We start from the raw sequence: 26,202 nt of genomic DNA on the forward strand, positions 1-26,202 counted from the left end.
CCAGTGCATAAAAAAAATCTACTCTTGCCACTTGTTTTTAAAATAGTTTTTAAAATAGAAATGGCCACAGAGATCAGACAAGAAAAAAGACATGTAAATAAAATAAGAAAAAGTAAAATGATTACTGTTTGCAGATGATGTGATTCTACACGTAGAAAACCCTAAAGACATCACCAGAAAACACAGAGCTAATAAACAAAGTCAGTAAACTTGCTGTATACAAAAATGAACATGCATAAATCAATTTTTTTTGTTCTGCATTTTATTTCCTTAACTTTTTATTTACTGTTTTAAATTTAACTTTTTAAATTCAGGGATACATGGCAGATTTCTTATATAGGTAAATTTGTGTCATGAGGGTTTGTTGTACAGATTATTTCTTTGCCCAGTTATTAAGTCTAGTACCTATTAGTTATTTTTCCTGATCCTCTCCATCCTCCCACCACTAACATCATGGAGGCCCCAGTGTGTGCTGTTCCCCTCTCTGTGTCCATGTGTTCTCATCATTTAGTTGTCACTTATAAGTGAGAACATATGGTATTTAGTTTTCTGTTCCCATGTTAGTTTGCTAAGAATAATGTCCTCCAGCTGCATCCAGGTTCCTGCAAAGGATATGATCTCATTCCTTTTTAAGGCTACATAGTTTTCCATGGTGTAGATAGGGTTTGGCTGTGGACTCACCCAAATCTCATCCTGAATTTTAGCTCCCATGATTCTCATGTGTTGTGAGAAGGACCCTGTGGGAGCTAATCGAATCATGAGGGTGTGTCTTTTCCATGCTGTTCTCATGAAGGTGAATAAGTCTCATGAGATCTGATGGTTTCATAAAGAGGAGTTCCTCTGCACAAGCTCTCTCTTTTTGCCTGCTGCTATCCATGTAAGATGTGACTTGTTCCTTCTTCCCATCCACCATGATTTTGAGGCCTCCCCAAACATGTGGAACTGTAAGTCCATTAAACCTCTTTCTTTTGTAAATTGCCCAGTCTTGGATATGTCTTTACCAGCAGCATGAAAACAGACTAATACAGTATATATGTACCACATTTTCTTTATCCAGTCTAGCAAATTCCGTGTCTTTGCTATTGTGAATAGTGCGCAATCAATGTGTGTGTGTGTGTGTCTGTGTGTGTCTTTATGATAGAACGATTTATATGCTTTGGGGCATATACCCAGTAATAGGATTGCTGGGCTGAATGGTATTTCTGTTTCTAGGTCTTTGAGGAATCACCACACTGTCTTCCACAATGGCTAAACTCATTTACATTCCCATCAATGGCATATAAGAGTTCCTTTCTCTCCACAACCTCACGAGCATCTGTTATTTTTTGGCTCTTTAATAATAGCTATTCTGACTGGAGTGAGATGTTATCTCATTGTGGTTTTTATTTGTATTTCTCTAATGATCAGTGATGTTGAACTTTTTTCATATGTTGTTTGAATGTAAGCGTTCTTTTGAGAAGTGTCTATTCATATCATTTGCCCACTTTTTAATAGGGTTTTTTTTTCTTGTAAATTTAAGTTCCTCATAGATTCTGGATATTAGACCTTTGTCAGATGCATAGTTTGCCAAAATTCTTCTATTCTGTAGGTTGTCTGTTCACTCTGTTGATAGTTTCCTTTACTGTGCAGAAGCCCTTTAGTTTAATTAGATCCCATTTGTCAAGTTTGCTTTTGTTTCAGTTGCTTTTGGGTTCTTCATCATGAAATTTTTGCCCATTCCTAGGTCCAGAATGCTTTGCTTAAGTTGTCTTCTAGGGTTTTTATAGTTTCAGATTTTACATTTAAGTCTTTAGTCCATCTTGTGTTAATTTTTTTATATGGCATAAGGAAGGGGTCCAGTTTCAATCTTCTGCATATGGCTAGCCAGTTATCCCAGCAGCATTTATTGAATAGGGAATCCTTTCCCCATTGCTTGTTTTTATAAGGTTTGTCAAAGATTATCATGGGAAAGGCAAATGAAAACAGGGGATGTCAGCTGACACCTGTTAGGATGCCTACTAACAAAAAGCAAATGATTTTAAGTGTTGGTAAAGGTGTGGAGAAAAGGGACCCTTTGCGTGCTGTTGGTAGGAAAGTAAATTGGTACTGCCATTATAGAAAACAGTATCAAGTGTCCTCAAAAACTGAAAATAGAACTACATATGATCAAGCAATCCCACTTCTGGGTATATACATAAAGTCAATGAGATCACTACCTCGGAAAGATATCTGTTCTTCCATGTTCATCACACTATTATTCATAATAGCCAAGATATGCAAACTACACAAATATCTGTCCATGTATGGATGAGTGAATAAAAAGTTATACACACACACACACACACAGAGGAATATTATTTAGCCTTTAAAAAAAAGGGGGTCCTTCCATTTGCAATGACTTGGATGAAACTGGAGAATCATATGCTAAGCAAAACAAGAAATGCATGGAAAAACAAATACTACATGATCTTACTGATATGTGGAATCAAAAAATGTTGCAACTGGGGCTCTCTCACCTGTGCTGAATAAGAAGAAACTCAGATTTAACTCCAATAAGAAAACTGAAGTCACAGGGCTGATGGATCCTCTTTATGCTGCCAAGGTGTGGGGACAATAAGAGAGATGGTAGCTGAATTAAGAATTAAGAGAAGTAGTGTCTGAGGTAGCCTTAATTCCCACCACTGAGGCTGGCAAAGACACTGGTGTTTCTGGTGGATGAAGACCACGTCAGTTTACGTGGTTCGGGTTAAACCATCTTGAAGGCATCCCTACAAAGCTGCACATCAGAGTTTGAGGCTTAGGCGGAGGAGTCTGTGGGTGGAGGGCCAGATAATACACTATGGGTTAGTGTAGGGCAGAGATGTGTCTGTGCAGGAGGTTGTTCCCCTCATTTCACCTCACCCATGCAGTGCCCTGAGAACAACAGATGTCCCTCCCAACAGAGCCAGCATCTGGTCCCCAGCAGCAGAGAGGGCTAATAATAATTAAAGGTGTTTTTTTTGTTTGCTTTTGCTTTTTTTGGCAGCAAAAACTTGAAGTCCTACAAATGTTCCACATTGAAGTTCTGACATCATATTGATTGCCTTATATATCTCCTGTCCCTAGATGGTTGCTAAGAGTAGGGGCAGCTCAAAAGATCTGGATAGCAGAGGATGAAAGGTAACTTTCCCCCACCTACACCTCTAGGCCACTGAAGGCCCTTCACAAAACTCTGCCTGAGTTTGGATAACAGGGCTTTGACCTAGACACTGACTGAGCTAAATCATGAGTGGAATGGAACTTTTACCCTAAACCAAATTGATTTATTCCAGAGGAAATTAAAATATTTCTGGATAGAACTGTATTCATTCATTTTCAGGCTTACTCTAAATCCACCAGTCATGTTAAGTCCACCAACACCCTACCAATAACACTATCAGAATTAGGGGCTTGAATTTAAAAAAATAAACAATTGGTTAGCAAATATGTAGAAAATATTCCAGGTATGTACACTGCAATATTGCCTTCTCATTACACAAATAATTTCAGACTTAAGCAAATTCCTAGTCCTATGATATTCAAGTACAGATATTCCAAAGGCATTTGGACAAACATAATCCAAAGGAAACATACAAATGACAGAGAGCTAGGTACGGATCATGTCAAACTGGGCTGTCTGTGAGAGAGACAGAGAGAGAGAGAGAGTGTGTGTGTGTGTGTGTGTAAATGCATTGGGTGTGGAGTAACCGATTGCAGTCAGAGAGCAGAGAACCAAGGGTCAAAACAAGCATGAGTGAGACAAATAAATATTGAGCCATTCAGGGGGCCATTGGGTCAGCCACATAACCTGAATTCCTGTCCAGCCAAACTCTACTCAGTCTTCTCCCCGTGCAACAGACACATAATCATGCATCTAATTCCAAAGCAGGAAGAGTCTTAAGAATTAATGTGGAAAATTTTCTCCTTCAGATTTGTGGTCATAAATTCACGCAAGATATGATCAGGATGTTTATAAAGTACATGTTACTCTGGTTCATTATACAAATATTAAGTACATCTTTAAATTTCACCTTAGTGCTTAATTTTCCAGATTGTCAGGTATATATATAAGGACTTGATTTGTAAGCAGTTGTTGTTTCCTAATTCTAAATGTAAAAAAAATTATAATTTACTTCTCTTTATTCACAAACAGAGGCATCACCATGATGTTCCTTTTCCAAACCTCTACAACCTTATACCTGAAAAAGGACTTATACTTTCAAATGATAGTTTCTTGAGGGTTCTAGAGCAGCAGAATCTCCTGCTCTAGAATTCTAATTTAGTAGATTTTAGGCCAGACCTGGGAATATATGTTTTTCAGAAAGTCACCCAGAGAAATTTGAAAACTAAACTCATGTGACTGAGCTAAATATTAGGTGGAACTATTATAAAGTTGACACTTTGTACATAAAATATTGTCAAGTTTTAACAATTTTATATGGTTCAAATTATGAAGAGTACAAAAAATGCCAACTTTGGGTTCTCAAACTAGACTCTAATGCTTAAAATTTCTGATTCAGTAGGTATAGGACGGTGAGTGGACATTCCATATTTGACAAGCTGTTCACCATTTAGAGACCATTGATGTGTGACACGGATTTGGCTCCAGATTGATTTTCTGTTATTCATATGTAATTTGTTATTTTGTTTGCCTATTAAGGAATTTTGGAAAGCCAAAATTCAAAAATAAAATGAAATAAAACTTTTCCAGAAACATCTATTATTATTATCTTTCTTTTTTATCTAAGAAGTTGCATTTCACTACCCTGTTCTTGTCAGCTTATTCAATGAAAAGTGAAGATTTCTTTCTGACATTTCTCCTGGGAGAGGAGGTGAAGCAGGTGAAAGTCACAGCACAGAGAACTAATATACTTTTCTTGCATCAGTGAAATGAAGAAGAGCACCTGTCTGCAAACAATGAGAAGCTCAAAATGAGCAGTCATAAACCTCCCAGCCACAGATCTATCTTAAAGATAGAAGAGTTGTGTTCAAATGGCGATGTGCCAATCTTTTCAGCAAGACTCGTGTGACTTCATATGATTGAAACCATCATTTTAAAGTGCATAGAATAAGACAGGTACTGAGTTAATTAGAAGGAAAAGAAAAAGAAGAAAATATGTGTTATTGTCATGCATATTAATAAAATAAGTTGTAGCTGAAAAAATATATACCACAGGAATAAGGGAAGTAAATTGTTTTAGAACTTTTATCACCAAATCATAATAATAGAGTCTTCTAGGACCTTATAGGAAAGGGCAGCTGAAGAGTAGCATTTAATAAATTTCTACTATATCAGCTAATGTTCTACATATATTTAATCTTCCTGATAACTCTTGAAGACTTGGGTGTATTTTTTTTAAATTATACTTTCAGTTCTAGGGTACATGTGCACAACATGCAGGTTTGTTACATATGTATACATGTGCCATGTTGGTGTGCCCCACCCATTAACTCATCATTTACATTAGGTATATCTCCTAATGCTGTCCTTCCCCGCTCCCCCAACCCCACAACAGGCCCTGGTGTGTGATGTTCCCCAACCTGTGTCCAGGTGTTCTCATTGTTCAATTCCCACCTATGAGTGAGAACATGCGGTGTTTGGTTTTCTGTCCTTGCAATAGTTTGCTCAGAATGATGGTTTCCAGCTTCATCCATGTCCCTACAAAGGACATGAACTCCTCATTTTTTATGGCTGCATAGTATTCCATCGTGTATATGTGCCTCATTTTCTTAATCCAGTCTATCATTGTTGGACATTTGGGTTGGTTCCAAGTCTTTGCTACTGTGAATAGTGCCACAATAAACCTACCTGTGCGTGTGTCTTTATAGCAGCATGATTTATAATCCTTTGGGTATATACCCAGTAATGGGATGGCTGGGTCAAGTGGTATTTCTAGTTCTAGATCCCTGAGGAATCACCACACTGTCTTCCACAATGGTTGAACTAGTTTACAGTCCCACCAACAGTGTAAAAGTGTTCCTATTTCTCCACATCCTCTCCAGCACCTGTTGTTTCCTGACTTTTTAATGATCGCCATTCTAACTGGTGTGAGATGGCATCTCATTGTGGTTTTGATTTGCATTTCTCTAATGACCAGTGATGATGAGCTTTTTTCCATAGGTCTGTTGGTTGCATAAATGTCTTCTTTTGAGAAGTGCCTGTTCATATCCTTCACCCACTTTTTGATGGGGTTGTTTGATTTTTTTCTTGTAAATTTGTTTGAGTTCTTTGTAGATTCTGGATATTAGCTCTTTGTCAGATGGGTAGATAGTAAAAATTTTCTCCCATTCTGTGGGTTGCCTGTTCACTCTGATGGTAGTTTCTTTTGCTGTGCAGAAGCTCTTTAGTTTAATTAGATCCCATTTGTCAATTTTGGCTTTTGTTGCCATTGCTTTTGGTGTTTTAGTCATGAAGTCCTTGCCTATGCCTATGTCCTGAGTGGTATTGCCTAGGTTTTCTTTTAGGGTTTTTATGGTTAACTTGGGTATATTATTCCTTTTCTTCAGTTGGAGAATCTGAAACTTACAGGCATTAAATAACATGTCCAAATTACACAGCATATAAGTTGCAGAACTGAACTGTGACATGACAAATGGTGATTGGGTCAGTGCTTGAGCACTGTTAACTTAGAACCATATAATTCCTGGTTACTCAAGGAATTGTAAAAGGAACTTGATTTGCATCATGTTTGTAATAAGCACAGTTAGAAATGTAGAATGAATGTTTAGGTTTCTGATTACTTCTTTATAGCTAAACTTTATCTTCAGTTAATTTTATAAGAATATGTGAATGCATTAGGTAGATTTGACCTTAAACTTGCCATTTCAGAGCACAGGTAGCAGTCAAATTTTCTTAAAGGTTACATTTCTGTGCAGAGACTGCTAGCTTTTTACCAAAATTCATTATCCTCTTATTTTATGGCCCACCTCTAGTTGGTACTTCCCAGCTGCCCTTGCAGTTAGGTGTGGTCATGTGACTGAATTCTAGCCAATGGCATGTTAGGAGACGAGGTGTGTCTTCCCCAGGCAAAAGTTGTAAAACACCCTCCATGCTCTCTTTCCTTTTCCAGCAAATGAGATGATAATGAGGTTTTAGGGAATAGTGAATCCACAAGATGTAAGGAGTCTGGTCTCTGAATCCCCGACCAAGAGCATGTGCTTTGAATTCTTGCATGGGGGACAAACAAACTTATATTGCATTTGAGCCACAGAACAATATTCACTAACAAAATGTTAGGTGATTTTGGATTAAAACAAAATTAAATTCGGTTTTAGTGCAACCTACCTAGTTTAAGACCATGGCAGATAAATTTACTTCTTAGAGTCAATTTCCTCTGTAAAACAGAAATAATATTTTTTATTACAAGGAATTGTTGTAAACAAAAAATTAAATGATAGATATGAAACCACTTTATAATCACTAAGCAAATGGGTAACTTGAAGGAAATAATTTTCAAAGGTATGCTTCATTCTCACACTTTAGGAAAATGTTCCTTTCTTTTCTTGGAGAAGCTTTATTAAGATACAATTTATATATCATAAAATTCATGCATTATAAATGTACAATGAGTTGTAATATATTTTATAAGTTTTACAAACTCTACCGTAATGTAATTTTAGAACTTTTGTATCATCCTAGAACGAAATCTCATGTTTGTTTAAAGTCACTCCCCATTCTACCTCCCAGTCCTAGACAATTACTAATCCACCACCTCAATATATAGATTTGGGATTTTGGGACATTTCATATGAATGGAATCGTTCAATATGTGTTCATTTGTTCTGGCTTCTTTCACTAAGCATAATGTTTTTGAGGTTCATTCATGTTACAGTATGCATCTGTATTTGTTCCTGCTTGTAGCTAAATAGTATTCCACTGTATAGATATGCCAAATATTGCTTATCCAGTTACCAATTAGTGAAAATTACATTGTTTCAAATTTTTAGCAATTTTTGAATGATGCTGTTGTGACTATTCCCATGTATTTATTTGATACTTAGGAGTAGAATTGCTGGGTCAGACGGTAAAACAATTAAACATTTTAAGAAACTGTCCAACTATTTTTCAAAGTGGATTACCATTTTACATTCCCGTTTGCAAGGTATGAGAGTTTCAATTTTCCCATATGCTTGCCAACATTTGTTATTGTTTGTTTCTTTGATTATAGACATCAGAGTGGGTGAAAAATAGTTTCCTATTATGGGATTGATTTAAATTTCCTGGATAGATAATGATGTTGAACATCTTTTCATATCCTTATTAGCCATTTTATGTTGTCTTTGGAGAGATATGTGTCTAAATCCTTTGCCCATTTTTTAATTAGGCTATTTGCCTTGTACAAATTCATCTTTTTGCATATTGATAGCCAATTTTCCCAGCACTGATTTTTAAAAGGCTATTTCTTCCTGTTGAATTTTCTTGGCACCTTTGTTGAAAATTAATTGACCATAAACGTGAGGGACTATTTCTGAGATCTTCCTTCTATTCCACTGATCTCTCTATATATTCTTATGTCATGACCATACCTTCTTCATTATTATAGCTTTGTAGTAAACTTTAAAATTCAGAATTGAGTCATTCCACTTTGCTCTTTCTCAGGATATTTTTGACTATTCTGAATGTCTTAATTTTCACATGTTATTCTAATTTATTTTTGATTTGTTTATTGTTAGTGAATGGCCTTTTATTTTGATGTACATTGTTATTTTTCAGATGCTTCATATTGGTTTTATTATCTCCTTTTCCCACCAAATAAGGTGAACTATTTCTATGGCATTTGACAAGAGTATGTGGAAAGCTCCTTTCCCAACAATCTGAACAAATGATTATGATCATATTCCTATTTCAGTACAGCAGAAGGGAAATTTGTTGGCCTAACAAAAGAGACATAGTAACTGCATATTAACTAATCTTTCTGAATGATGATAAATAACTCCCAATCCAATTTATATTTGCAAGCACACATACTAAAAGGGAGCTTGTCACTTGACTAAGGGACCAGTGACATTTAAGTTCTCTAGCTTTTAGTGTAATACATACATGAATATAAGGAATACAAAATAATTTTTAAAAAGTTATTGAGGAAAAAGGAAATGCTCTATTCTAGGCGCCTCTTCGTAGAGGCACCTTTGGTGATGATGTGGATAATAATGATGATGATGACAACAATGTCATTTGGGAAGATTCCTTCCACTTCCTGTTTCCTTCCTGCAAATAATGCTCCATTGTTATGACCCAGGGTTCCCCTGCACTCTTTATTCATTTTGCCTTTGGGGAGGTTGAATGACTTGTCATAAAGGCAAATTTAGGAAGATCTATTTCTTTAGCTACAGTCTCTTCTTCTTGAAAGAGGTTATAGCTGCAGAAGGCAGAGATTCCTTAATCCTCTTTATAATATAAGTTTCTGCAGGTGCCGCCTCATGTGGAAGCTGCTTTGAGGTGGGAGTAGTGGCTTGTCAATCAGTTTAACTAGCGTTCAGGATGAGTTACTAAGCTGTCAGGCCAAAAGTTAGTAATAAAAACAATATTGTGTTCTCCATATTTACTCTTTGTTTCATTTACCTTTTTCATAATCTGTGGATAAAGGATTTTGTTCATTGGAAGCCCATTCAGAAATTTCAATACTAATGATATTAATAATAACAAGAAGAGTAGCTAATATGTATTGAATAGTTCTTACATGGCAAACATCACTTTAAAAGGTTACAAAATTTAATAAAATATCCATAAATCCCTATTTTATAAAGATTATCCATTTTACACATGACAAAAAACTCTGAGGCACAGAAAGATACAGTAACTTGTTCAGGGTAACACAGCTAACAAATACCAGAGCCAGGATTTAAATCCAAATAGTTTAGCTCCAGAACCTGTACCATTAATGACTGCATTGTACTTATATGTGTGCAATTTTTATCCTTTTTTTTTTTTTTTTGCCAATGATGAAACAAAGCACAAAGAAGTTAAGTACTTTGCTCACATTTGCACAGAAAATAAGAGATGGAGCTAATAATGAAACATAAACTGTTTACTCTGAACCCACTGTGTTCCTGCAGGTGTAGACTTGTGTTTCGGAGACCCAGAACAGACAGAGGGTGAGGTAAACTCTCCAAGGCTATTAATAATGGCTGTGCAGAAAAGGAAAATAAGGCTCAGAAGAATTCTGCATGGGTTCACCCAGCTGTGTGAGAACTCTCACCAAGGCACTGATCCTATTTTTGCATTCTTGACATTATGTACAGTTGCTCTGCACATTAGAGGAGTCTATTTTGCCTTCATGTTCTTTCTCCTTAGGCTCACTTTCACATTCTTGAAGAGAATTTTTTATGGATTAAAGACCAGTTTAAATAAGGTTTTGCATTTCTATTTGTAGGAAACCAGGGAGTTATAATATTCAGAAATGATTAAATGTTTTGGTTTATATTTGGAGTTTATGTTTTTGCCTTTGAGAAAGAATAACCCGTCACCTGCTTTGGTTGCACCACAGTGGTTAAAGATGCTTAATGGTAACAGACTCATTGGAGCTACTGGCAAACATGTACCGCCAGCCCAGGAAGATTAACAGCATGCTTGCTAACCAGCTTTGCTTACCACCAGTTATTGAAAAGTAGCCAGCTGTTCTTTTACTTTAACTATTTGTATCTCTTGGCAAAGTTGACCAAACGTCTTCTGCTTTAGAAGGCATAAAAAATATCAAAGTGAAAATATGGAAAGAAAGGCATTATTCAGAGCAAATGTATCTCTTCTTAAAATGTGTATGTTTTTGTATATGAAGATACAAATATATGATGGCAAATGTGCAATACTGAATGAAGTACAATCAAAGAAATTCTATGGAATGACTGCTGTAGAATTTGACAAAGAATTTATTGCTATTTTTGAGGAAGCAAGTGTTATGTGTGTTTCCAAACTTTGTTGTTTGATAGATAGACACTGTGAAATGGTTCCTTTGGGAGTAGAAAATGTTTAAGAAGATTGATTATCATCCATTTATTTCAGAGTCACAATATTCTATGGCTTCTCCTCTTTCTTCTTCTGTAGCCATTATAAGCTTCTGACTAGCATGCCCTCTTCCAAATCATAATTTTGAATAATAAAGTCAAAGCAGCATTTCATTTTTGGAAAAATCATGACTTGGTGCTCAAATCAGCAGGGGCTACTCATGTTTTGTTAAGATAATGAAAGAACAGTATTTTTCCTGAAATAACATCTTAGAACATCTTTTCAGCTGTTGCTGTCTTAATATGCCTTTGATTATGCAATCCTTATTTTTAAGGAACTCAGTGTGCCTTACGATATTTTCATTATTCTTCTCAGGGTTTTGGTATTGAATTATAAATGGTATGCCATAAAACATTTTAAGTTATAGGAATAGCTGTTTCCTCCTATCGATCAACCACATCATATTTCATTTTCATTGTCTTAATTGAGAAACGAGTTATCCACATTCCCAATGGAGTTTCAACCTCTGTGCTAAATCAGCCATCAAATAATCCACTTGTATGTAAGTGGAAAAGGATCACTCATATTTCCACTCTTCAACATTGTAACTTTATGGTTAGTTGTTTTATTCTTTGAATTATGAAATCCCATAAGAAAAGATATTTATTGCGGGAGGCACCTGAGAGATTAGAAGGGGCTATATAGTAGGTGTGAACTTCTCCTGTTCTGTGGAATTTTCGATTTAATTTTGTAAATTAGACCCTACTTAAATAGCAAATGACCAAAGTTTAAAACATGGTAAACTTTTATTAGTTATAGTAATTACTAAACAATCATTTTAATAATATGTGATTATTGTATATAGTATTTACTGAGTATATTATTATGTAAGTGTATATAAAAGGTACAACTGATAGATTGTTCACCAAAAAAGTCCTGATACATTTGTAAAAAAAACTTTTAATATGAAGTGACATAGGAATAATTGATTAAATGGCATAGTAACAAATGAAAAGTTAAGATCAAAGTGCACAATTGCACATATGCATTAACATATAGAAAGATAGAAATATATGGAATAAGTTACACATATAACTTAATAAGTTATAATGATACAACTTATTAAGTTATATTTTAAGTTAATTCTTTATGTAAATTTATATATATATATGAAATAGATTCAAGAAGACTTCTTTGTACAGATTTAGATGATGTGTGGGACTGATTCCATGTGGAAAATCAAAAGCCTTTTTATTTATTCATATATTCAACTCATGGGCATCTACTCTGTTTCAGCCTTGTACTGTATGCTAGGTATAGAATATATTTTTCTTTTTTATGATTTCTACTCTCATTTTAGATTCAGAGAATACACTTATAGACTTGTTACATGAGTATATTGGGTGATGCTGAGAATTTGGAGTATGAATGCTGCTATCACCCAGGTAGTGAACATAGTATCCAACAGTTAGTTTTTTAGTCCTTGTCCCCTGCCCTCTCTCCCCCTTCTGATAGAACAGAAAACCAAATACTGCATGTTCTCACTTATAAATGGGAGTTAAACATTGGAGACTCATGAACATAAAGATGGCAACAATAGACACTGGGAATTATCATAGGTATAGAATATTAAAGAAAACACAGTTCCTTATCTGAATTATTATGTGTTGCTGAATGTAGACAAGCAACAAAAAGGTAGGATATGTTGTTATAAGTGCTACTATGGGAATAAGTAGGAAGGTCATTTAGTTCAGCAACCACTTTAGAAAGATCTTTATTCTGTAGTGTTAAGAATGGCTTGTAGAGCTCATGAAGGTTACGGCAGTTGAGGGTAGATTAGATACAGAGCAATCAATTAGGAGGCCATCGCTACTGTTTAGGCAATTGATGAAGATTTTCTGACATAAGGCATTAATAGTAAAAGAACTGGAAGGATTCCAGTGAAGATAAATAGATAGCCTACTAAATGATGCCTACCATAGTACAATGAAGATATTGATAACCAAAGTAAATATCATTGAAAAACAAAAGCTCAGTTTTCTGTCACCATAGAACACAGAGAGTGGACTCATAAACTCAAAAGAGTAACCATTTCTGTGAGTTTCTGTAAGGTGAAGAGAGAAATAATTTGTTTTTTGAATACAAACAGGATCATGTGCAGGCACGGTCTGTGTTTTGGAGGATGAAAATTGTATGTCAGATACAATTCTAGACCTTCATAATCTTTTGAGGGAGTAAGCACATATGAAAAAAAACCTCTTATTAAATAATTAACCTGACAAAATTATGTTAAAAAATCACTACAAGAACACGGAGTTTGAGACAATCAATTCTGATGGGTAAGAGATTTGAGAATAGTCAGATATAACTACAAAGAAGTCGGTATTTGTATTGCTACTTACAGGATGACAAGTTCATCAAATATAACTGCAGTCAAGAATGAGGCAGAGGGGGGAAGACGTAGATAGGTGGATGGTGAGAACAGCTTTCCAATATTCCAGTGAATTCCAGAATATGGTTCTGAAGGGATAGCTGCTTCTCTGTCTAATTTATATTCATATATTTATTATATACATATGTGGCCACTGAAAACAGAATTGGACTTGATATTACAGGTAAATAGTTTTATATTAGTGTTATGTAATTTACTCAAAATATTTTAGCTATAAGTGAACTGCTTGATAATGTTTTATGTATGGATATACATTGGAAATAGTCACCTGTGCTTAAAGAATATTCCCATCACCCAGAAGGTTTTCTCATTCTCACTTTGCAGTCGATACCACTCTCAACCCACTGCAAATATCTATCACCACAAATTATGTCTACCAATTTTTGAACTTCATATTAATTGAATCGACAGGCTTCTTTCAATCAACATATCTGTGTATTCTTTGTTTTGTAATATTCAAAATATTATATACTGTATTACGGGAATATGACTTAATTTATTCTTCTATTGTTGGATATTTATTTTGTAATAATACTGATATAAACATTTTGTAACTAATGCTTATAATTTTATGTTGCCTTGGCATTCATTTTGAATAAAAGTTTCACTTTCTCATACCAGAGACAGAGCTTAGTCACCATTCCAGTTCTAACCACAAACAAATGGGCTCAAGCTGGTGTCCAAAGATCAAGAACTTAGACGCACCTCTCTTGCCTTGCATGTTGGGTTCCCCACTTTCCTGCCATTTAAAGGGACCATTCAGGCATTTGCCTGAGAACTTAAAGTGATCCACACCCTATTCCCTTACGTATACCACTGGTTCGTTCTGTCTCTCTCTCTCCCTCTGGCTCTCTCTCTTTGCTTGAGTCTTCATTACTGCCTCACAGGCCCCAGGGAGGGAGGACTACCCTCCCAACTTACAGCATCCTCCTTGCTCAGGATCTGTAAGTAAATCTTTAAACTTGTTTTTATTGGGTTGGTCTATTTAATTTGTGCCTTCCATCTGAAGAATTAGGGGCTTCCCCAGGCCTGGTTTTCTTGAGAATGTGGGGAGAACACAAGGTCAGTCTCCCAGCTGCAGAGTGATGGTCTGACAGACATAAACTAGACATGGGTCAGATAACCAGGCATTAGGCTGTCTGTCAGATAAAGGAAGTATCCTGAGAAAGGCACACTGCAGACACACACATTCAGCCTCACTTGATTTCCCGTTAGGGCAAAGTTACTAGCTGCTCTGGTATTGGAACACCAGTTTACCTGGAGGCTCTCAAAAAACATCTTCTGAATCATTTGCTTTGAAGTACTACAGCATAGACATTGTGATTTTTATATGTATTGTTAATGTTAGGCTAGCTAAACCTTAGGTGTTGCCAATTGCTATAATCAGGGATTCACATTTTAGGGATTGTCACTTGCTCTTTATTCAGAAAAGCCTCATTTCAGAAGAAATACACATATTTCATTATTTTATTAATCATTATTTCTGGTCACATATTTTACAATTCAATTTTAGATACAGTGATTCACTGGTGAAATTAGTGTCTTGCTAATTAACATAATGAATATGGAAGTGAAGTCTCATGGCAAAACCAGCAATAATAAAAATAAGTAGATTAGCTGAAATATTTTAGGCATATTATAATTGTCTAAATGCACCACTGCACCATTAATTGAACAGACTGTATGCATCTAGCAAGTTCTGTAGCTTGCAAACTTGAGAGAACTGCTTTGGCCTTGATTTTTAAACAATCCTTTGTCCATCTATTGGCATGAAGGATTTTGATTGGCCGATGATAATTATATGTCATCTCTAAGGGTATAGACTCCTATATCTAGAATATTACCATACCTGACTCAAGTAAACTGCTCATGCAACATCAGATCAGTACCAAAAAAAATGAGATAAGGAAATGAGAACTTATCCCACTGAAAGGAGAAGTTACATAAACTTTTCTTCCTTCTTCTAAAGAATATTTATTCACTAACTCTCAGTATGTATGGTAAAATTTGGCCTGATATTTGTTTTCATTATAACCTCTTAGTGTGGTTGTGGGAAATTAGCTTATGTCACCATTATTTAATTATTGATGACAACCCTTATTTACTGTCTTCGTTTGTTTTGTGTTGCCATAATATAATATCTAACACTGGGTAATTTATAAGAAAAGAGGTTTAGTTAACTCACAATTTCGGTGGCTGGAAAGTTCAAGAGTATGGTACAGGCAACGTTTGGCTTCTGGTGAGGGCCATGTGCTACTTCAAGTTGTGGTAGACAAGTAGAAAGGCAAGCAGGCGTGTGCAAAGAGATCAAACATAAGGAGGAACAACACACTCTCATGGTAACTAATCCACTGGAATGAGAACTCCACAAGATTGCATTAATCTATTCATGAGGGATCTGCTCCAATGACTCAAACCCCTTCCACTAGGCCCCACCTTCCAACATTGCCACATTGGGAGTCAAATTTCAACATGAGTTGTGGCAAATTACATCCAAAACGTAGAATTCACCATTGGCTCCTTAGAATCATGCATGACCAATTTGGCTTAGGTATTGAATTGCTGGCAGTACTTCTTCACCCTTCCCCGTATCTAGGCCTTTGCTGTGCAATTTTGCATTTTCATGAATTTTATCTCCTATCATTCACTTTAGGCTCTTGAAGTGTTTGCTTTAGCTAGTGAGATGGCAGGAGAACTTATGAGAGCAGGAACTTTAATAATGCCTACCCCAAAATAGGACATATGCCCAAGCTAGCACATTGGTTACGAGTAAATGAACAATAGAAAGCAGAGACTTCTTGGTAATTCAATCTGAAGCAAAATTTCTCCAAATGACCAGCAGATCTGTGAGAATAAATGATTATAAATAAATAAGTTTTGTTTTTGTTGCTTTAAGGGGTCAGGATTACTGAGATACAGTGTTGTAGTAAATAAATTCACCCTTTTTGGGTATAGAGTTTTATGCATTTTGAGAAGTATGTACAGTTACATGATCACCATCACAATAAAGATTTAAAACATTTCTATCAACATTCAACATTCCCTTGTGCCCCATTACATACAGACAATTGCCTCCCCTCACTCTTAGTCCCTGGCAACTACTGATTGGTTTTCTGTACCTGGTAGTTTTCAATTTTCCAAACAGTCAAAGTAATGGAATCATATAGTATGAAGGTTTTTTTTTAATTTGGCTTCTTTCATTTAGCATAACACATTTGAGATGTATCTATGTCTTTGCATGTATGTTCTTTTGATCTCTGAGTAGCACTTTATTATATGTATTTAACACAGTTGTGGTTTTATTTTTGTCATTGTTGTTGTTGTTTTTATTTTTTACCATTCACCAGCTGATAGACATTGGGGTTGTTTACATTTGGGGGATATTAAGAGTAAAGCTACTTAGCAATATTTACATGTGTGTTCTGGTGTGGGCATACCATCGTATTTCTTTTAGGTAAATACTGAGGAGTAGGATTGCTGAGTTGTTTGTCAAGTGTATGTTTGTAAGAAACTGCCAAGCTGTTTTATGGAGTGACTGAACCATATTACATTCTACCAACAATGTATGAGTGTTCAAATTACTCCGTACATTCAGTAGCTCTTGGTAATGTCAAATTTAGGGGGTTGGGGCTGTCCTTGTTTTGGTTTATTTAGTAATTGCTGTAGGTGTAAAGTGGCATCTCATTAGGTTTTTCATTCAGATTTCTCTAAAAAGTAACAATGTAGAGCTTCTTTCATAAATTTATTTGCCATCCATATTTAAAGTTTTTAATCTTCTTTGACGAAGTGTTTGTTAAAATCTGTTGCCTATTTTTAGTTGATTGTTTCCTTATTATTGAGTTTTGTAAGGTTTTTATATATTCTGAATTCCAGCCTTTTATCAGATAAATGCTTTGCAAATATTTCATCCTAACCTGTGACTTGTCTTTTGATTTTCTCATCAGTATCTTCCAAACAGCAGATGAAAAAAATTTTGATACAATTCAGTTTAATTATTTTCTTTTATGGTCTATAGTTTTGTGTCGCATCTATGAAATATTTTCCTACCCTAAAGTCACAAAGATATTCTATGATTTCTTCTAGATGATTTATAAGTATAGATCATACTTTTAGGTCAAAGATCCATTTCAAGTTAATTTTTATATATGATGTGAGGTAAAGTCAAGGTTTTTTTTTTTATAAATCACTGAGTTTTGAGGTGGTTTCTCATATATCATTACTGTAACAGTAAGTTTTCAATATCCTATATTTACATATTACTGTGTCCCCTTATTTATCTTTCTCTCCTTGTATCTATAATTTCTATGTAGGCAGGAAAAGGCTTCCTGATGAAAAACTGTAATGATGATAATCGATTAGCACTTATGCCTCAGAATACATAAGTATGTGAGAACCATCAGCTAGTCATCCTCTTTAGGCCATCTAGGGAAAATGGATCTGTAGCATGAGAAAAGGTCCATGTTTTATCTCCTTTCTTTCCATTTCAAAAACCTTATCAGTGCAGAGTGGCATGACACATTTAACTGCAGATGATCATAAGGTTCAGTTTGATATGCATGCTAAATGACACTTAGCAACAGCTCTCTTGTCAGCTATTGTTTCAAAGAGATGGCTTTCTCAAACATCATTTTTTTCCTGTCGCTTAGCAACACTGCTTATTTTGCTAGTGAGGTACCTGTGATGGATATTGACCTGAACAGAAACACACCCTTGCAAAACACAAATAGAAGAAGAGTCTTTGTTGTGGGGTTCCTAGTTTGGGTCCAGGACTAGCACAAGGCCCTTACTGTTGGTGCTATGAAGATACAAATTAATCATCTGGTTTCACTTTTGGTAACATGCTTTCTGTGTTTTGATACTGATTGTTTTGCTCCAGCACTGCAAGCCAGCATAATTTCATATGAAGAATCTCTCTGTGCCTTTCCTCAAACTGCCTTTTAGAAAGGAAAATATTCTGTTATATATGTTAAAACATTTGATTCTACTGGAAATTTGGCTCTACTGGAAATATCCTTTTATTACAATCAAAATACTCAAGAGGAGCTGCTTAAAAAATTGTGAGTGTTCATAAACCTATAAAATTGAACATCGTGACTACTTTAGATGATATGACATGTTCAATAATATTCTGGAAAAATGTGCTACACACTGTTGGCTGTACGCTCTGCAGCCATTCTTCCCATCCCCAGGATTTCTTCCTTGCTGACTTAACTCCCATTAAAGAAGCTAAAAATACCATATAATCACCTTTCTGGCTTTCATTGCACCAGGACATCAGAATGTGACTCAGTCCTGGCCACAGGGATCTGAGAGAGAAGTCTGACTCAGTCTCTGGGAAAGAATTTTTTCCCCAATAAAAATAAACACAGGAGGTACACTTCCTCTGCCCCTAAACATTGTCATTGCATACCCTGTTGGGGAACATGGAAACCATCTTGCAACTTTAAAGTGATGATTTTCAATGAAAAAAATAGCCTAAGTGACATATAGAATTACAAGATTTTATTCATCTGAAATAATCAGTGAGTATCTCAAGAATGGGTGACTCCCCAGATCAAAGTAAGATTGTAGCTGTACTGGCTAATGAAGAAGGGGAAAGTACGGGGTACTTTGGTTTGGATCAGGTTGCATTTTTCATCGGATTTGTTGGAGATTATTCTGGTTGTGTTTTTGCTTCTGTTGTTCACCTCTTGCTCATCATCAGTGAAATCCCAGAAGAGTGTTTGGAGAGCTGTTTTTCTAAGCCTTGAAGTTTGTCTGTTAACAAAGCTTCAGGAGAGAGGAAGGGGGAAAATGGCATGGGAAAAGGGAAAAGAAATGAAGGAAACTGGATTACTCTGTTATCTGTCTTAATTCTTTTATAAGATTAAACCATTACACCAAAGATGGTATAGTAGGAACATAGGTCCTCGTGACATTGCTGAACAGCTGCACCAGCACTGGAGCCATGAAGAACCTTAAAAGGACTCACCTGAGGCCCACTGAAGATCATCTCCCTATCTGAAAGATTAACTGATTTGGAACACTAACTATATCTTCAAAATTCCATCACAGCAGCAACTAGATTCCTGTTTGATTTGATAACTGATTAGATGATGATTGTATGCCAGAGGTGAGGAATCTTGAGAATATCTTAGAATTCTTCCTATTATATAAAGCAGTAAATTTTAGAAGAAATTATAGTATACTATATAGCAACCTAAGTATTGAGATATATATATATATTTTTTTTTTTTTGAGGCGGGGTCTCATTCTATCACCAGGCTGGAGTGCAGTGGCGATCTTGGCTCACTGCAACCTCCAACTCCTGGGTTCAAGCAATTCTCCTGCCTCAGCCTCCTGAGTAGCTGGGATTACAGGTGCCTGCCACCACATCCGGCTGATTTTTTTTGTATTTTTAGTAGAGACGGAGTTTCACCGTGTTGGCCAGGATGGTCTTGATCTCCTGACCTCATGATCCTCCTGCCTCGGCCTCCCAAGGTGCTGGGATTACAGGCATGAGCCACCGCACGCAGCCAGTATTGAGAGATATTTTAATTATAAAATTTATTCTCAAAATTTTCAAGCCTATGGCAAGGTTGAAAAAGTTTGCAGCAAACATTTATATAACCACCACTTAGATCTAACATCAGTAGTTTATTTGTTTTATCAATATCTGTCTGCCTACCCATTCCTTTATCCATCCATCAGTTTATTTTATTTTCCATGCATTTCAAAGTTGACTGAAGAAATCAATAAATCTCATAAATATTCAGTATGCAAATTGTTAACTAGAGGTCAACATTCACTGGATTTTTCTTTTGATATAAAATTTGATATATAAAATTAGCCTTAATTGTACCATTTGCTAAGAGTTTTTTTTCTGTTAGTCCCCCCACCCCAGGTTTATGGAGGTAGAATTTACATATAATGAAACCCACCCAATTGAAGTGTATAGTTTGATGGGTTTTGATGAATACATACGTTCATGTAACCCTTATAATAATTAAGATATAGAATATTTCCACCATCCCAAAAGATTTTCTCTTGATCCTCTGCAGCTAATCCTCTCTCCTCTCACCCTTCCCCCAGGCAATCATTAGGAAGATATTTTAACCAAAATATTAAATGTATAAATAATTGTATGTCAAAAATCTTAAGATAAAAGTTAATAAACAACATTTTAACATGCAAAAAAACCCACGCTAACCAAAAAAAGACAAAGTGGACAGATATGATATTCACAAAAATATATAATCAAATGGGCAGAAGATGTTCAGACTTTTTTCTTTTTTTCTATTATTGTTATTACACTTTAAGTTTTAGGGTACATGTGCACAACGTGCAGGTTTGTTACATATGTACACATGTAGTTGTGAAAATACAAATTTGAACGTAATGAAGTATCACTGTTTTCCTATTATACTGTAAACATGTAAAATAAGATGTAGTATTTCTAATGTTGAGAAGATGGAAAAATGGTGAAATGTGAATTATTATAGATCTTTGGTAAAATAATCTGGTGATAGCTGTTAAAATTAAAATTACTGACCAAGACAGGCTAAATATTTCCCTCAGCTTGATTAAACTCTGGATAGGTTTCTCTCTGTCTCTAGACCCCTGACCACCCTCTCACCCCGGCCCTTATGAAATCCAGATGCCGTAACCACAGAGGTCCCTCCCTCCCTTTTCTTAGAGCATTTACTTTTTTTATCTGGTTCTTTAAGCTATAATTTTTTCTCTTTTTAAAAAGATATTTGTTAATTTCTTATGTATTTCTAACAATTAAAAATATTTTCCCCAGCTTTAAGATATAATTAACAAAATTATATATGTTTAAAATGTACATTGTTATATTTTGATATATTTGTACATTATGAAATGAATCAAGCTAATTAACATATCGATCATCTCATATATTTGTCACTTTTGTGGTAAGATGGGACAGTTTTGAAGTGAGTGTTAAAAACATGCTTGTATTGCCATAAATGGAGCATTAAGGGTGATTCTGTTGAGGCCTCAGAAGAGAACTGTAGGGAAAGTATGAAACTTCTTAGAGATTATTGAATTGGTCATGACCAGAATGCTCGTGGATATATAGACAGTGAAGACTACTCTGATAGTGTTAGAAAGAAATGAGGAAAAAAGTACTGGAAACTGGGGTAAAGGCCATCCTTGTTGTAAAGTGGCAAAGAACTAGGCTGAACTGTGTCCATGCCCAAGGGCTTTATAAAAGACGCAACTTAAGAGCAATAAACTAAGATATCTGTTGGTACAAATATGCAAGCAGCAAAGCATTCAGGGTGCTCAGTGGCTTTTTGTAACTGCATATAGTAAAATTTGAGGGGAGAGCAATGATTTAAATACAGAATTTATAATTAAAAGGGAAGCAGGATGGAAAGATTTACAAACTCTCAGGCTGCCATATAAAAAGCAAAAAAAAAGCATGTTCAGGAAATAATACAAAGGTTGTGACCAAGTGACTCTTTGCTGAAGAGATTAATATTGGGTAGATGGGAGCCAGATTCTATTTACCAAAAAAATGGAAAAAATGACCCAAAAGGCATATTAGAGATATTTGAGGCAAGCTAAAACCTTGAGGGCAAAGTTTCCAGAGAGGTGTCTATGGGATCTCAGCATTTGCTGCCCAGTGTGGCCTTAAGTGTCTGTCCTTGAATTCCACTGCAGCAATCCTGGACCATCCAAGCCCAAGGCTCAAGCCAGCCCAGGAGCAGTTCAGGCTACCACTCAGGAGGGCGGCACAATCAGTAAACTTTGACAAAGTTCAGGTGGTGCTAATACTGCAGGCTCAGAGAGTATGAGTTGCAGAGGCATGGTTTCTTCCACTTAAATTTCAAAGGATGTCATAGACAAACTTGAGGCCCAGGCAGAGACTTGTCAGAGAGGCAGAGCTGCTGCACAGAGTCCCCACTAGAGCAATGCCCAAACGAACTGTGGGGTTAGGGTCACTTGCAGAGAACTCAGAATGGTCAAACTACCAGCATGCAACTCCAGTCTGGGAGAATTGAAGGCATGAGACCCCCAATGCCTGAGACCAGTTGCATGGGCTAAGTTCAGCAAAACCATAGGGGTGAGGCTAATGGAGGTCTTGGAGAGGGGGCGACCCCCACCCCAGTGTGCCCAGAAGTTGAGAGATTGATTCAAAGAAGAATATTCTCCAGCCTTGAAATTTGATGTTGTTTACCCAGTTGAGTTTTGGACTTAATTGGGATCAGTTTCCCCTTTCTCCTTGCCTATGTCTCTCTTTTGGAATGAGAATGTTTATTCTATGCCTGTCTCATTATTTTAGAAGCATGTAATTGTTAATTTTACAGTTTCACAGCTAGAGAGAAATTTGCCTCAAGGTGAAATATGTCTTAAGTCTCACCCATATCTGAGTTAGATGAAACTTTGGACTTTATTTGAGTTGATGCAGGAATTAGTTGACTTTGGGGCTATTGGCATGGAATGAATGTACTTTGCAAGTGAGAATGACATACATTTGGGGGGCTAGGGATGAGATGCTATGGTTTGAGTATGTCCCCCACAAAGCATTAGTTGGAAAATAAATCCTAATGCAACAGTTGTGGGAGGTGGGGCCTAATGGGAGACATTTAGGTCATGAGGGTTACTTGCTCACAAATGGATTAATGCTGATGATAAAAGAGTTTGAGGCTGTGGGTTTGATGTCATGGTCTCTCTGACTCTCTCTCACTCTCTCTTTGCCCTTTTGGCATGGGATGACACAGCAAAAAGGCCCTTGCCATATGTGGCCCCTAGATCTAAAATTTCCCAGCTTCCAGAACTGTAAGTCAATATATTTCTGTTTATTATAAATTATCCAATCTGTGTTATTTGGTTATGGCAGTACAAAACAGACTTAGACAATACTTTAAGTAAAAGACCATGAAATGAGACATAGAAGGTCATTATATATTGGTAAAGGGGTCAATTCATCAAGAGGATATAATAATTATATATATAATATATATATCCAACATCAGAGCACCTAAATATACAAAGCAAATATTAATATTAATACATCTAAAGAGAGAGATAGATTGTAATATAGTAATAGTAGGGGACTTCAATACCTCACTTCCAGTAATGGACAGATCATCCAGAAAAAACAAATCAATACAGAAACATTAAACTTGGACTACACTTTAGAACAATTGGCCTTAACAAGACATATTCAGAACATTCCATCCAACAGAAGCAGAATATACATTCTTATCAAGTACACATGGAACATTCTCCACGATATTATATGTTAGGCAACAAAACAAATCTTAAAATATATGAAAAGATTTAACTTTTATCTAGCATTGTTTAAGACCATAATGGTATGAAACTAGAAATCAGTAACAGGAGAAATCTTGGAAAATTTTTAAAAATGTGAAATTTATACAACATGCTCATAAACAACTGATGGGCCGAAGAAGAAATTAAAAGGGAACTTCAAAAATGTCTTGAGACAAAAGGAAATAGAAACACAACATACCAAAATGTATAGGATGCAGCAAAAGCAGTTCTAAGGGAACTTTATAGCAATTAATGCCTACACTGAAAAAATATATATACCCTAATTAAACAACCTAACATTTTACCTCAAATAACTAGAAAAAGGATAACAAACTAAGTGCAAAGTTAGTAGAAGGAAGGAAATAAGAAATATCAGATGACAAATAAATAACATAGAGACTTAAAAAACAATAGAAAATATAAAAACAGGGTGTTTTTCTGAAAAAAAAATACAAACTTTTAGCTAGACTGACAAAAAAGAGAGAAGTTTCATATAAGTATCAGAAATGAAAAGGAAGACCTTACAACTGATACCATAGAAATACAAAGAATTATAGGACACTTCTCTGAACTTATACACCAACAAAATGGATAACCTAGAGGAGATGGATAAATTTCTAAACACATACAATCTGCCAAGACTGATTCATGAAGAAATAGAAAATCTGAAAAAAACAATAATGAGTAAGAAGATGAAATCAGTAATGAAAGGTCTCTCCTCAAAGGAAAGCCTAGGACTGAATGGCTTCATGGCTGAATTCTACTAAACATTTAAAGAACTAGGAGTTTCAGCCAACAGGGCTGACAAGTTGGAGCCAGGAGGAACACCTGTCATTGAGAGACCAGGACATGGAGAAAACCAGCACACTCCAGGCAGATCTTCAGGGGGAAAGTATTGCGAGCAAAAACAGGAAGGGCACAGGCATCGGGCTGAAGCTGGAGGAAGCTGGGAACTCCACATGGGGATACCAAGCACCAGGACTCATTCCTGGCCCCTAGTGATTATTGGGGAAGAGGTGAGTTGAACAAGGAAACATACATCTGTCCACATACGTCTGGAATCCTGGCAGCAAGAGACTCCACAACCCCCATGAACACTTGAGCTGGCAAAGAGACTTGCTTAGAGAGGTGATAGGGGCAGGACTCCAGCCTGTGTGGAGTCTAGAGGATTTGGTGTGTGAATGTTTGCGGTGGAACACAGCCAGGAGTGCCTATCCCCCAGGATGCACTGATATGGTTTCACTGTGTCTCCACCCAAATCTCACCTTGAATTGTAATAATCCCCAGGTGTCAAGGGCAGCAGGGCCAGATGTAGATAATTGAATTATGAGGGCCATTTCCCCCATACTGTTCTCATTGTAGTGAATGAGTCTCACAAGACCTGATGGTTCTATAAATGGGAGTTCCCCTGCACAAGGTCTTTTGCCTGCCACAATGTAAAACATGACTTTGCTCCTCATTTGCCTTCTGCCATGATTGTGAGGCCTTCTCAGCCATGTGGAACTGTGAGTCACTTAAACCTCTTATAAATTACCCTGTTGGGAAAAAGCTGAGTGTTGGGGGAAAAAACGCTGAGGCAGGGCTTGCTTGTCTGACATAATGTCCAGGGCTCAGGGCATAAAACCCCTCGTGACCTCTGGAATGAGTCTAGATTTGCTGGCTCCTTGCTTCTAGCTTAAACTAGAAGAACATGCTCCCCATTGTCTCAAGTAGCAGAACATGCTCCATATGCCTCAAAGGAAATGCTAAACCGTCACAGCTGTAGATCAAGCACTTGACCTTTCACCCCCACATTCTCACCATCTGTTTCTTTGTTTGATCAACAGTAGATAGTCTGGGCTTCCAGAGGTTGGGGACTTCGCAGCCTCCATACTCGTGTTGGCCCCCTGGACCCACTTTCTCTCTCAAGCTGTCTTTTCTCATTCCTTTGACTCCAGTGGACTTCATCACCCCCACGACATGGTGTTGGGTCTGATCACCCCAACATTACCCGGTCTTGGGTATGTCTTTATTAGCAGAATGAGAACAGACTAATACATTCACCATGCTCCTCTAGAAGACTGCAGCATTGGGGTGACTGTTGGACGTGGACAGAGCAAGCGACTGCCCTCGATTATGAGTTGAGGCCAGTCCGATCTGAGCATTCCTCTGTCTGCTGGCCTCTCCTGGGGTCCTAGTCTGGCTACAGGGAAGCCTCAGATACCTAACCAGGGTGCTTCCCAGGGGCCCTCAGACTGTGTCAGAGAGCTCCATGAGCATTGCTTGCAACAGCCTACCTACACCCTCCCCAACTGTGACCTCTCTCATGGAGCTTTGCAGCATACACTAGCCCAGAAGCCACCCCCACTACTGATTTGCTGGCATGCACATGCTGATGGACCTTGCCTCCCCATCCCTGCTGGCCCACACCTCGCCACCCACTGCTGCCAGGGTGAGATCGCCCCACCACCCACCTACCCACCTCCACAACCTTCTAACCCCCCATCCACTACTGACATGCAGGGACCTGACCATGCCACCATTGCTG

The sequence above is a fragment of the Pan troglodytes genome, chromosome 10, assembly GCF_028858775.2.
Source record: "Pan troglodytes isolate AG18354 chromosome 10, NHGRI_mPanTro3-v2.0_pri, whole genome shotgun sequence".
Classification (NCBI taxonomy): Eukaryota; Metazoa; Chordata; class Mammalia; order Primates; family Hominidae; genus Pan; species Pan troglodytes.